The 14,971-nt window shown below is 41.9% G+C and overlaps 1 long non-coding RNA gene across 1 annotated transcript in view; it reads left to right on the top strand.

The window, feature by feature from the left end:
* Positions 1–14,683, top strand: part of LOC149124815 (uncharacterized) — a 49,175-nt gene extending 34,492 nt beyond the window's left edge. Inside the window, exon 3 of the long non-coding RNA XR_016211551.1 lies at positions 12,228–14,683. This is a non-coding gene — a long non-coding RNA (uncharacterized LOC149124815). The remainder of the gene's footprint in view (positions 1–12,227) is intronic.
* The last annotated feature ends 288 nt before the right edge of the window (positions 14,684–14,971 follow it).

Here is a 14,971-nt window from a genome sequence, read left to right on the forward strand (position 1 = left end):
ACAATTGCGCTGCTTTAACATTCTGAGGTCATATTGCTAAATATATTCATTTAGAATTTTCCTGATAATTCAAGTTTTTCTCCCTATGAAATATCTTTATCCATAGAATCAGTTTTTGATTTAGGCCCATTCCCATTATGTCTTTCATTATTACACCTACACTAACTGCTTTGTGGGGAAATACTGATTTCATAGTGTATGTATTTTCAATCTTGTACTCTCAATGTATTTTCTATTCTTATATTTTATATGACTTATAAATGCCCAGTGTTCTTTAATCATTATTTAAATAATGGGGCATTAATTTTGACTTATTCTAATGACTGGTACACTTAAGTTTGAATTAGTATCTTTTTATGAGTTTTCTATTTTCTTATCTGGTCTTTGCATTTCTGTTTCTTTGCTTAGTTGGATTGATGACTTTGTCAAATATTACATTTGTTATATCCTTTGCCCTTCTATTCCTTTTAGAAATCTCAAGATGTTTTCTTGTATTTTATTGATTTTTTTTTTTTGACAGGCAGAATGGACAGTGAGAGAGAGAGACAGAGAGAAAGGTCTTCCTTTGCCGTTGGTTCACCCTCCAATGGCTGCCGCGGCCGGCGCACTGTGCTGATCCGACGGCAAGAGCCAGGTGCTTCTCCTGGTTTCCCATGTGGGTGCAGGGCCCAGGCATTTGGGCCACCCTCCACTGCCTTCCCAGGCCACAGCAGAGAGCTGGCCTGGAAGAGGGGCAACCAGGACAGAATCCAGCGCTCCGACTGGGACTAGAACCCGGTGTGCCGGCCCCGCAAGGCAGAGGATTAGCCTAGTGAGCTGCGGCACCAGCAAATTTATGAAAGCCTATGCCTTTTTGTCTCTTCCCAGTTAATGAAAGAAATTTATAGCATTTTCATCCTCACTCACTTTCTGATACAATATTTTTATTGTATAGTTCTCTAAATATTTTAATAGTATACAATATAGTAGCTGGTGCTGTGGAGTAGCTGATGAAGTTGCTGACTTCACGACTGGCATCCCATATGGGTGCTGGTTCGAGTCTCAGCTGCTCCACTTTTGATGCAGCTCCCTGTTAATGCGCCTGGGAAAGCAGTGGAGGATGATCCATGTTCTTGGTTCCCTGCCTCCTGTACGAGAGACTCAGAAGAAGCTCCTGGCTCCTGGCTTTGGCCTGGCCCTAGATGAGTGTTGAACACACTGCAGGCTAATACTTGGGCATTGCTCAACTTGAACAAGATGCGGTGAGGGGATGATCTCACCAACAGAGGGGACTGTTGGCCCCTTTCTGTTAACAAGGGAGTTCTACCATGCCCAACTTGGGCGTAACCTTGGATACTCAACCCACTCTGGGGCACTGCCCAGAGCTCCCTGGCCATACCCACCACATACCTCTTGGTATTCACTAAAAGTACAGATATTCCACTAAGCCACAGAGGCATGGCTCAAAGATAAAAGCCATCAGAGGGAAAAAGCAAAAATGAACTCCACAAATGCCTAAAACTGAATGCAGAAATTCAAGAAACAAGAATAAGGGAAACACCATGACAGCTCCCCCAAAAGGAACACAACAGCATTTCATTCTTAAAATGTGAAGAAGAAATTGATGAAATGCTTGAAATGGAATTCAAAACATTAATCATAGGATTACTCAAAAGCAATCAGAAGCAAATCCATGAACTAAAGAAAACCATACATGACATGAATGAAATTTGTTCCAATGAAATTGAGATTCTAAATATAAATCAAAATGAAAAAATTTGATAGAGCAAATGAAAAGTGTGATGGAAAGCTTTAATGCAGAGGCAGAAGAAAGAATATCTGAGCTAGAAGACAAATCTTTGAAAATCTTACAGTCAAACCAAAAAAAAAAAAAAAAAAAAAAGAAGAAGAAGAAGAAGAAGAAAATAGAAAAAAAAAAAAAAAAACACATGTTGGAGAGATTTAGGGAATACTATCAAACAACCCAGCACTTTGCTGGCAGGATTTCCTGAAGGTATGGAAAGACCAAATGGCCTAGAAGGCCTATTTAGTGGTGATGTAATTACAGATAATTCTGCAATTTGGAGAAAGAAAAGGACATCCAGTTAGAAAAAGCACACAAAACTGCTGACAGACATGAGCAGAAAAGACCCTCACCACACCATCTTATAGTCAAAGTTTCCAAGGTAAAATATAAAGATTCTAAAATGTTCATGAGAGATATACCAGATTACTTTCAGGGGACCTCCAAGTGGACTCACAGCTGACTTATCAAAAACCCTACATCCAAGAAGAAAATGGTAAGTTTTAAAAGAAAAAAAAAAAACTGTCAACCCAGAATACTGTACCCTGGAAAGCTGTAATTTATGAATGAAAGCGGAATAAATACCTTTACATAACAAACAAAAATTGAAAGAATTTGTCATTATTCATCCAGCTTACAAAAGATGCTTAAGAATGTGATATACAGGCCGGCGCCGCGGCTCACTAGGCTAATCCTCCGCCTTGCGGCGCCGGCACACCGGGTTCTAGTCCCGGTCGGGGCGCCGGATTCTGTCCCGGTTGCCCCTCTTCCAGGCCAGCCCTCTGCTGTGGCCAGGGAGTGCAGTGGAGGATGGCCCAGGTGCTTGGGCCCTGCACCCCATGGGAGACCAGGAAAAGCACCTGGCTCCTGGCTCCTGCCATCGGATCAGCGCGGTGCGCCGGCCGCAGCGCGCCGGCCGCGGCGGCCATTGGAGGGTGAACCAACGGCAAAGGAAGACCTTTCTCTCTGTCTCTCTCTCTCACTGTCCACTCTGCCTGTCAAAAAAAAAAAAAAAAAAAAAGAATGTGATATACACAGAAACACAGAATGATAGTCATCATTTAAGAAGAATGTGAAGGCAAGAAATCCAACAGTAAAAGTACAAAGGAAATCCAAAGTAAAAAATAGGACTGTTTATGGAGCAATGGTAGGGCCAATCATTACTTACCAATAGACATTTTGATTGTAAGTGGCCTCAACTCTCCAGTTAAAAGGAACAGACTAGCTGAACAGATTGAAAAATAAGCCCCATCTATGTACTGCCTACAAGAAAGACATCTCACCAACAAAGACATATACAGACTGTAAGTGAAAGGATGGAAAAAATTATTCCATGTTAATGGAAAGCAAAAAATGGCAGGTGTTGCCATCCTAATATCAGACAAAATAGATTTTAACACAAAAACTGTTTAAAGATATGAAGAAGGGCACCATGTAATGGTTAAGAGATCAATTCAAAAGGGATATATGACTATAATAAATGTATATGCACCCAATTACAGGGTGCCCAGCTGTTTAAAAGAAATGTTAATGGATCTAAAGGAGACATAGACTCCAATACAATAGTAATGGGGAGCCTCCACATGCCACTTTCATCAATGGACAGAAGAACTAGACAGAAAATCTATAAGGAAACAGCAGAGCTAATCGACACTATGGATCATATGGACCTAACTGATATCTACACAGCTTTTCACCCCGCAGTCACCAAATACACATTCTTTTCATCGGTGCATGGAACTTTCTCTAGGATAGACCTTACACTGGGCCATGGAACAAGTCTCAGCAAATTTAAAAAATTGAAATCATACCGTGATCTTCTCTGACCACAGTGGAATAAAGCTGGGACCCAGTAACTCAAGCATCTCTAGATCCTTTCCAACCACAGGTTCCTGAGTGGACAGTGGGCCAGAAAAGAGATCTAAAAGCTTCTGGAAATGACTGAAGATGACAAAGAATCATTTCAGACGTATGGGATACAGTAAAAGCAGTGTTAAGAGAGAAGTTTATAACAACTGATGCCTACATGAAGAAACTGTAAAGGTTCCAAATGAATGAATTGTCAGTGCATCTGAAGAACTTAAAAAACAACAACAAACCAAACCCCGAATTAGTAAGAAAGATAAATAATTAAAATTAGAGAAGAAATCAACAAACTGAAACCAAAAGAAATACAAAAGATCAATGAAATGAAGAGCTGGTGTTTTGAAAAATGAAGTGATATTGATACACCATTGGTTCAATTAACCAAAAAGAAGACTGAGATGACCCAGACCTATGAAATCCTAGATGAAAAAGGAAATGTAGCAGCAGATACCATAAAAATAAAAAGAATCATCAAGAATTACTACAAAGTGCTGTATTTCAACAAATTTGGAAACCCAGAAGAAATGGATAGATTCCTGGACACATATAATCTACCAAAATTGAGTCATAAAGACATAGAAAACCTAAGAGTCAGTGAACTCAAAAGGCTTCCATAGCCCTGGCAACTCATGACTGGAGCCTAGGGAGATTTCTGACACCATAAACAAGAGTGTCAAATTGTTAAGTCAACAACAGGAGTCACTGTGCACTTACTCCGCATGTAGGATCTCTGTCCTTAATGTGCTGTACATTGTGATTTAATGCTATAACTAGTACTCAAACAGTATTTTTCACTTTGTGGGTGCAAACTGTTGAAATCTTTACTTAACATATACTAAGCTGATCTTCTGTATATAAAGAGAATTGAAAATGAATCTTGATGTGAATGGAAGGGGAGAGGGAGCGGGAAAGGGGAGGGTTGCGGGTGGGAGGGAAGTTATGGGGCGGGAAGCCATTGTAATCCATAAGCTGTACTTTGGAAATTTATATTCATTAAATAAAAGTTAAAAAGAAAGACATAGAAAACCTAAACAGACCAATAAGCAAGATGGAAATCGAGTTGGGAATAAAAGCCCTCCATCAGGGAAAAGACAGGTAGGTAGAAGTGCAGAGTGTGCTGTGGTTGCAGAGAGATTAGTAACAGTGGTTAAGGAATGATAAAGGAATGATATTCACTGGGAGGACAAGAAAGACTAAGAAAAAAGGGGCAAGACTCACAGGTAAAGGAGTCCTAGGAAAAGAAGAAGAGTCTCCTTTGCATATTCAAAAGGCCCAGACAGAGAGAATACCAAAGGGTAGGTAGCATAGTCAAACAAATGACAGAAAACTTCCCAAATAGAGAAAGATACAAATATCCAGTTATAGGAAGGTCGAAGTTCACCAGTCATTCAATGCAGGCAGGTCTACTTGAGACATTATTGTAGTTATAGTCTCTGAAGTTAAAGGTAAAGACAGGATTATCAAAGCTATGTGAGAAAAGAAGCAAATAATACATACAGGAGTCCCAATTCCCATGGTTTCAGACTTTTCAGGAGAAAGTTTACAGACCAAGAGTGAGTAGGATGACACTTTTACAGTACTGGAGGAAAAAAATTACTGCAAGAATATTGTATCCAGCAAAGGTATCCTTCAAATATGACCAGAGATAAAGTCATTCCTAGAAAAACATAAGCTAAGAGAATTTATCACACCAGGACCTGTGTTATAAGAAATGCTAAAGGCCGGTGCCATGGCTCACTTAGCTAATCCTCCGCCTGCAGTGCCAGCACCCCGGGTTCTAGTCCCAGTTGGGGTGCCGGATTCTGTCCAGGTTGCTCCTCTTCCAGTCCAGCTCTCTGCTATGGCCCGGGAAGGCAGTGGAGGATGGCCCAAGCACTTGGGCCCTGCACTTGCATGGGAGACCAGGAGGAAGCTCCTGGCTCCTGCCTTCAGATCGGTGCAGCGTGCTGGCTATAGCAGCCATTTGGGGGGTGAACCAACGGAAGGAAGACCTTTCTCTCTGCCTCTCTGTCTAACTCTGCCTGTCAAAAAAAAAAAAATTCTAAAGGTTGTACTTCACAGTGAAAGAACAAGCTGCTAACACATAAGAAGAAAGTATCAAAAGTTCACAGGTAATATTAACTGCAGAAACAAAATCAGAATACTCTAATATTGTATAATTGGTGTATGAACCATTTACTGTCAAGACTAAATGATTATCACCTCATTAAAATGCTGAGGCAAAGTTGAAAGAGGTCAAAATGTGGAAAAAAATGGAGCACAAATGTAAATATTAGGATATCTTGCCTCTTTGTTTTTTTGCCATCTCTTTTGCTATCTTCATAATTGTTGAGCTATTATTTCAAGACAGCTTTTTATAACCATAGCCACGAAATAAGAACCTGTAACAGACCTATCAAAAATAGTTAGCAAAGAGCAGAAACATACCACTAGGGAAAATAGCTTAACCACAAAAATCAAGAATGTAAGCTATGGAGAAAGAAAAAATTGAACTAGAATAACAACACAAAATAAGTATCAAATGGAACTAATAAGACTTTGTCTATCAATAATTATCTTAAATGTAAACGGGCTATTAAATTAAATCTCCAATTAAAACATAGAGTAACCAAGTAGATTAAAAAACAGCACCCATCTATATATGCTGTCTACAAAAAACTCACTTCACTTTGAAGGACACAAAAAGATAGAAAGTGAAAGGATGGATCCAGATATTCCATTCAAATGGAACCCCTCAAAAACAGGAGTATACATACTTTTAGGAGATAAAATGATTTTAATTAAAAAAACATAAAGGTCATTAAATAATGATAAAGGGCTCAATTGAGAAAGAAGAAATAACACTTACATTTGCGCCTAATATTGGAGCACTCAAAGGCATACAACAAATATGAATAAAGAGAGAGATTCAATATAATACAATGAGATTGGGAGAATTTAACTCTGGAAAACATCATGCTGAGTGAAATAAGCCAGTACCAAAAGGACAAATATCGTATATTCTTCTGATCTGAGACAAATAACTGACCTAATTGAAAGATCTCTGTGAGTGAGATCCCAGCGGAAAGAATGGGCCATCAAAGAAGGAGGCACCTTTCTCTGAAGGGAGGAGAGAACTTCCACTTTGATTATGGCCTTGTCTAAATAAGATAGGAGTTGGTGAACCCAAAAGGCTTCCATAGCCTTGGCAGCTCATGACTGGAGCCTTGGGTGATTACTGACACCATAAATAAGAGTGTCAATGGTTAAATCAACAACAGGAGTAACTATGCACTTACTCCATATGTAGGATCTCGGTCCTTAATGTGTTGTACTATGTGAATTGCTGGTAAAACTAGTATTCAAACAGTACTTTATACTTTGTGTATCTGCGTCAGTGCAAACTGTTGAAATCTTTACTTAGTAAATACTAAGTTGATCTTCTGTATATAAAGATAATTGAAAATGAATCTTGATGAAGAATGGAATGGGAGAGGGAGTGGTCTCTCTCTCTTTCTCTCTAATTCCCTGTAACTCTGCCTTTCAAATAAAATAAATAAATAAATCTTTTTTTTAAAGACAACCAAGAAGAAACAGCAGAATTAAATTATACCCTAGAGAAAGAGGACCTAACAGACATCTATTAATCTTTCCATCTTACAGCTTCAGAATACATATTCTTCTCAACAGCACATGGAACCTTTTCCAGGATAGATCATACAATAGGTCACAAAAGTCTCAAAAAATTTAATAACCAAATTGAAAAGAATATTAATCATATCAAGGATGAAATATAAATCATAGGGGCCTGTACTGTGGCATAATAGGTCAAGCCTCTGCAGTGTCGTCATCCCATATGGGTGCTGGCTTGAGTCCTGACTGCTCCACTTCCAATCTGGCTCCCTGCTAATGTACTTGGGAAAGCTGTAGAAGATGGTCCAAGTCCTTGGGCCCCTGCACCTAGATGGGAGACCCGGAAGAAGCTCCTGGCTCCTGGCTTTGGATCAGTCCAGCTCTCATGCTTACTGGAGCACTATTCATAATAACTCAGAAATGACAATGACCTATGTGTCCATCCCCTGATTTAGGGACAAAGAACATGTGGTACACACAACAATAGAATACTACTCAGCCATTTAAAGAGTCAAAATGAGTTATTTACAGTATTATAGATGGAACTAGATGCCATTACGTTAAGTGAAATAAACGAAGCACAGAAAGGCAAAGACCATGTGATCTCATTCCCATGTGGACTCTAAAGTATAGATGGTCTCGTAGAAGTTAACAATATATCTGTGACTACCAGAGCCTGGTCAGGGATGTGGGCTGGGAGGGATTGGAAAGGTCGATTGAGATGAGCTAGATTATGGACGGATAAGAGTAAGAAGTCTTGGGGTGGTACCACACAATAGGGTGACTTTGAATAATGTTAATATACTGTTTATTTCTCCACTAAAAACCTAGGAGATAGGATTTTTAATGCTTTCACTACAAATAAACACTAAGTGCTTTGAAGAATAGATATATTTAACCTGTTTGGTTAGTACACAATGAATACTTGTAACAAAATGTCACATAATATCCTGTAAATACTAAAAATTTTAAATATCTGTTGAGTAAAAAATATGAAAATATTAAATATACCTAAAATACATTCACCATAGTATCTAGGCTGGTGTTTGACCACAAACTCTATATCCTGGTACAGCCCAGTTGACACATAAAATCAATCTTAACAATAAGGACTGGGTTAGATTTTTTTTTTTTTTAATCTGAATTCTGTTTCAATTTTTCCCAAATACTGGTGAAGCTTGACTCCTCTGTAGGTGCTAGAATAAGAGAAAGAAGATATCTATTCCAAACAGAAAATAGAGGTTGGAATCAATATCCCATGAATTGAAGCTAGATGTCAAATATGGTACATTAAGTTTCTTTAGAAGTAAAGAAATAGCTCTCTGTTGTCTGTAACGAACTGCTCCTTTTGGGAACTGAAGATGGCCAAGCCCTAGACCAGAGTGTCAGACCTGTATCACAGCTACAGAACATTCAAAAAGTGTCCTTTTTAATTTGGAGGTGGGTTCATAGGTGCAGCCCCTTGTGCCACCGTCACGGTTAGCTGACTGTTCTACCACTACACCTTTCTCTGGGCATTCTTATTTTCCAGTCACACCTCTACATTGTATCATACAAAGCCCTCATTAAGCTCCCCTTCTATCTAGGCTGTAACTTGACATTAGTCGTTTTCCTTTACCCAGGGTAGGCGTTTTGAAGAACTGTGATTGCCTGCCCCAAAACTAGAAGGAAAATTGAGAAATAGCCTGGTAAAAAGAGTGAGCCACTATAATAAATTAATATAAATAAATCAGGAATTTCAGGAAGAGAAAGCATTATGGGCAAAAACACAGGCCCACTGGGCAGCATGGGAGCTAAGTGACTGAACTTTGGGACTGAAATTACATGGAAGAGAGTGACTTTAGGAGAAAAATAAAGAAGTAGGAAAAGACAGAGGGAGGAAGAGAAGGGGAAGAGAGAGATAGATATGACCTAGTGGCCCTATATACTGTGTGGGGGAATACAGATTTTATTTGACAATAGGAAATCACTAAGGGTTTAATACAGATGAGTATTACCGTCATTTTTGTTTTAGGCAGATTGTTTTGTTAGTAGTAAGCAGAAAGAATAAAAGAGACACAAAATAGAAGAAACAGATCCCTTAGGAGGCTTCTGAACATTTCTGGTGACAGACAATGAGGGTCTCAACTATCATGGTGTTATAATTTGAAGAAGAGACAGATTTGGGTTATATTTAGACGGTAACATTTAAAATTCTTGGCAGGTGTCTAGTCTTGGGAAGAATGAAGAAGGAGGAAAGAGGGATGGCTTTTGTGTTTCTTGCTTGACTGAGTGCCACTAAATGATACGAGGAAATAAAAGGAAAGCAGGTTGGTGGCAGAGGGCTACATTTTGAAATTCTCAGCGTTGTGGTTTCTGTGGGGAATTGAGTTTGGGAATGTTTAGGAAGGACCTGGATTGATGAGTTTATAATTTAAAGAAAACGTAAGCAGTGAAATAACTGGCCACCTACGTCTATAAGTCACCTTCTAGCATCAAAGGTGGTTGTGAAAGGAGAGCAGTGTCAGAGGCATGCTTTCTGCCGCTGTGTGTGGCACACAGGGGCACTTGACCGATCGGGAATGCATCGATGCTTGAGTTTGTGCAGGCATTTTCCAAGGGTCTTCTGTTTGCAAAAAGCTTGCAGCCCACACCCTAGGCTACACGGACTCTCAGAGGCGCTCACAGGACAAGGTCACTCACCGTTTCCATGTGGCAACTACGGCAGGGACCCAAACCTAGGCTGTTACTGTCACTGTGAAACTCTCCCTACCAAGTGTGATGTGTGATGCCACTCCTGGCAAGGGCCTTGTTGGGTGGATATTAATCCCTTCTTTTTAGCTGTGTTCTGTGACCGAGGCTTAGTGACTTAGTCAAGGCCTGGGAGCCAGTGTCGGTGGCCTCAAGCAATAGACATTATGATGATGATAACAATGGTCATCTCTCTCTCTAGCTGGCAGAGAAGTTGGCTCCCATCTTCCACAGGCCCGGGTTTGTGTGGGACCTGTGGGCATGCTGTGTGCCTGTGCCCAGACAGCAGCATGGAGAATCCCTGCTTACCCCCAGCTGGCGACTTGTGACACTTAACAGCTGCATCAGCACGAGCCCTGAGAGCCTGGCAGAAATAGCGGGACCCTCCAGTAGTCCCGCTATTTCTGCCAGGCAAAAGACAGAGAGTTGAGCTTTTTCCAGGCAGGAATGGTGGAATAAAGTGGGTGTGGGTGTTTAGGATGGTGCTTAACTCATGGACCATGACATCCACTGTGAAGAAGGAGAAGTGACAGGGACAGGTTGTAGGTAGAAGAATCAGTGGCCTGAGTACTGGCAGGACTGGAAAATGACATCATAAGCCACAAGTCCTGGAGACTGGGGTCGTAAGTGGCATGCCTGCCTGTGTTGTTCAGAAGGAAGAACTGTCCTTTGTGGTATGGTCGATGTTATGGCCATACCTGTACTGGAATAAAGATAAAGACCTGGGAATTGAGAGGTCAGCCTCTGGGAGGGTCCGTCCATGGGGATCTTGGGGTCTCCCAGTTACTTTCCCCTCCTCAAGACGCTTGCTCTGAGGGAGCCTCCGTCACCTTGAGTCCATGAAAGAACCTGCACCAGCCTTCACAGCAAGCGTTAGAACCTGAAGGGGCAAATAGTGATGACTGTGGGTTCAGAATCAGGAGCTGAGTGATAAGACAGGGCTGTGCCAGGTATCACTTTGGGTTTTAACATTTTCTCTTACAATAGTTTTAGATCTACAAAACAAAAAAACCATGAATTAGGAATGCAAACAGTTTCCACAAACCGACATCCCTTGTCTCCTGTCATTAACATCTCATGTTAATGCATTTGTCACAATTACTGAACTACACCCATGTTCCCTATTTTCATTATTCAAAAAATTTTTTTTTATTTTTATTTTTTATTTTTGACAGGCAGAGTGGACAGTGAGAGAGAGAGACAGAGACAGAGAGAGAAAGGTCTTCCTTTGCCGTTGGTTCACCCTCCAATGGCCGCCGCTGCAGCCGGCGCACCGCGCTGATCCGATGGCAGGAGCCAGGAGCCAGGTGCTTTTCCTGGTCTCCCATGGGGTGCAGGGCCCAAGCACCTGGGCCATCCTCCACTGCACTCCCTGGCCATAGCAGAGAGCTGGCCTGGAAGAGGGGCAACCGGGACAGAATCCGGCGCCCCAACCGGGACTAGAACCCGGTGTGCCGGCGCCGCAAGGTGGAGGATTAGCCTATTGAGCCACGGCGCCGGCCCCTATTTTCATTATTCAAACTCCTCTATCCCACTCAGCCCTCCCAGACTCTAGTTACCAACATTCTGCATTCAGATTGAGGTTTTTTTTTTTTTTTTTTTTTTTTTTTTTTTTTTTTTGGACAGGCAGAGTGGACAGTGAGAGAGAGAGAAAGAGAGAAAGGTCTTCCTTTGCCGTTGGTTCACCCTCCAATGGCCGCCGCGGCTGGTTGGTTGCTGTTGGTTCCAATGGCTGCCGCAGCTGGCGCACCGCGCTGATCCGATGGCAGGAGCCAGGTGCTTCTCCTGGTCTCCCATGGGGTGCAGGGCCCAAGCACTTGGGCCATCCTCCACTGCACTCCCTGGCCACAGCAGAGAGCTGGCCTGGAAGAGGGGCAACCGGGACAGAATCCAGCGCCCTGACCGGGACTAGAACCCAGTGTGCCGGTGCCGCAAGGTGGAGGATTAGCCTGTTGAGCCGTGGTGCTGGCCCAGATTGCCCAGATTGAGTTTTTTTTTTTTTTTTTCTTCTTCAGCTCTCATTTATGAAGGAGCATATGTGGGATTCGCTTTCTGTGTCTGGTTTATGTCAGTCATCATGATGTCCTCCAGTTGCATCCACGTTATTTCACCACCATTGTTCCTTTATGCTCTGTAAACTACACTTTGCTTGCACTCTGGGGAAGCTAGTCTGGGTTTTCAGGCACAGTCTATGCTTGCTTGCACAGTTGCATACCCTCACTTCCATTCCATTCAGGCTTGGCCGGAAGAGGATTCTACTCCACAATGACGGTTTCGTGATCCAGTTGGCACTGGCTGCTGGAGTGCTACGAAAAAGCATCACATTTTCTGTACTTTTGAACCTGGCTGGATTTTGCTGTGAACTTTCGGCTTCTACATTTAGCTTCCACCTAAAGCCTGAGAATGAAACCAGCACAGAAGAGCGAGAATAAAATATGGAAGCAGAACTAAATCCTGATGACATCCATGGAGGCCCTGCATTAGTATGGCTGCAAAAGCTGCCTGCTCCCAAGCATTTCAGTTATGTGAGTCAATACTTTCCCTGATGACTGCTTACAATGCGAGAATGTTCCCCACCACAGGCTCACTGGCTCCATCATCTATGTCCGTCCACTAAACATTTATTAACTTTCCTGTGTTTCAGGAGGTACAAACAATACCTTCTTCGAAGAGCTGTGGGGATTAAATGGGATAATAAATGTGAAACCATAAATTTGTTCCACAGCACTGAGGGGCAAGCAAAAGCTTATAAAATTTTTCATTTAAATTAAGTTTAGCTCCCAGCCACTGTTTACTTAGGTGAGGAGAAAACCATTCGGTGTTCACAGCAGCTCATTTTCCTGTTTAGTAGGGTAGACACTGTTAAAATTACTTAGAAAAGAGCCCCAGACATTTACTGTGCTTTTCCTGCCTAGAGACTGCTAAGCTTGCATGATCCAACTGAATGCAGATGGCTGCACAACCTCTCTACCACATATGGTCAATGGCATCTTCTGTTGTGTGAACCAAGACCTTCTGTTGTTATTGAGCTCTCAGGAAATGCACGCATGCTCCAAATCAAGTCCACTGTCTCCACACAGGGGCTCGGCTATGGAGCTTATCACAATATTCCATTTCTCATGTTGCTGCCCCACTAAAGCCCTTGAGCAAGTGCCTTTCTTTCAATTTAACCCTATCCCCTGTTTCTCACCCTTCCTGAACACTAAGATAAATAGCAACCCCATATAAAAGTCTGGGTAGGGATGTATAACCAGTATCTATAAAATTCAGTTTAAGTCAGAAAATGCAAAAGATTAATAACCCTTGAGACCCGAAATGCAAACTTGCCAGAAGACAGGAAGGCAGAATTAGTCTTGCATCCTTCTGGGAGTAGACTGGCAATGGATAGGAGGTGGCAATGAATAGCTTGACAAATTGCCCTGTCACAAATGTAAACCACATGGTGTACAGTGTAGAGGTGGAGCAGGAGTGCTTCAGACAGCTACAGTCAGCCCCTTCCCCTCAGCAAGGCATCTCCATGCCCCATGAAATCGTGTGATCACCAGTCTGTTTCCAGCGACCCCAGGTTCTGGGTCCTGGGAGAGATGTGGAAGTAGCTGCTTTAAGATCCTCAACTGTCATCTTTTTTCCTAGTAAAATTAAAGCATATTCCATGATCCAAGGAAATCAACAGCATCCTTTAGATTGAAGTTTTCAGCGACACAGGAAATAAGTGGTGAGAGGCCTAACGTTTGCCTCTGTGCAAACCTTCAGATTATCACTAATTTCTCAATTCTAAATCATACCCTGGAGGCTGCCTCCAGGTATCTGAGCCTCTTAGACTAAACTTTACTTTGGGGAGAAATTTATTATTTTGTTTCTGGTCCCTATGATGCCCATGTCTTCTCCATACTCAAAGTACTTGGTCGATAATGTTTTTGTCTGTCCTGGTACTACATGTATTCGTGGAGGACATGTGTTTATAACTCCAAGGTACTTGGTTTCCTTTGTATTTTACTTTAATGGCAGCTTCTAGAGTCTGCCCCTTAAAATGTAAATTATGTCCTCAAGGTTGACCTACACTCTGTGCAAAGGTATTTGAGCACATTTCTAAGAGAAGTAACTCCTTCTCTGTATTGCTGTTCTCCAGCTGGTGAGCTTTGCTCTTAGATGTAAGGCTTGAGTGGGGATTCACTGCTGGCCTGTGCTGTGCCCCTACCTCATTTTGGACAGGTGTCTTAATGGCCCCTCCTGAGTTTGCAGTCCTGTCTAGTTGCCTCTTTATTGTGTGCCATTAACTTTCTATGTAACCCTAGGATGATTACTCAGCTCTTTTAAGCCACCTTCTCTTTCTTGGCCAGAAGTCTTTGGGTCTTGTGAACATAGGAAACCCCTCCTTATTGGAAGTCCTGTTTCCTGGATTCTTTGGTCTTAGCTTTCTCCTTTTTGATGTAACTAAGCCACTTTAAATTTCAAGTTGTGAGACTGACTAAAATTGCAAGTGTCCCATATTAGCAAATACATTATTTAAGACAAAGGAATCTCAATCTGGGGGCTCTGTTTCCCCTAAAAGCTTCAGCCCCTTGCAGAGCCATTCGGTGCTTCTCTAGGCAGTGTTGTAACATGCAGGGAAAATTAGAGACAGAGGTGCAGCCCGGATGAGCCACGATACCCTCTCTAATCCCCTTCTAAGACTGAAGATCAGTGATATATTAGACAATTGCAGGGGCACACAAATCATGTCATTTTTCTTTTTCTTTGGTGATTCCAACTCATTCAATAATTTCTCTATCATCAGTTTTTCCCTTTGACCTTTCAGCCGTTTTGACCCAGACACATGGATGGGAATGAGGTTACATTTGTACATTGGGCTGTTTTGACGGTAGTGGGTCAAGTAGGGGTCCAAGGTTAACCCAAACCACTGCCTTCTCAGTATAATGGGTAGAGACTACGTCTGATGCATCAGCTGAGGGTCTGTCTGGAAGAGATCTTATCGGGGCT

The sequence above is a fragment of the Oryctolagus cuniculus genome, chromosome 8, assembly GCF_051225735.1.
Source record: "Oryctolagus cuniculus isolate XC-2025 breed Fujian yellow rabbit chromosome 8, ASM5122573v1, whole genome shotgun sequence".
NCBI classification, from domain to species: domain Eukaryota; kingdom Metazoa; phylum Chordata; class Mammalia; order Lagomorpha; family Leporidae; genus Oryctolagus; species Oryctolagus cuniculus.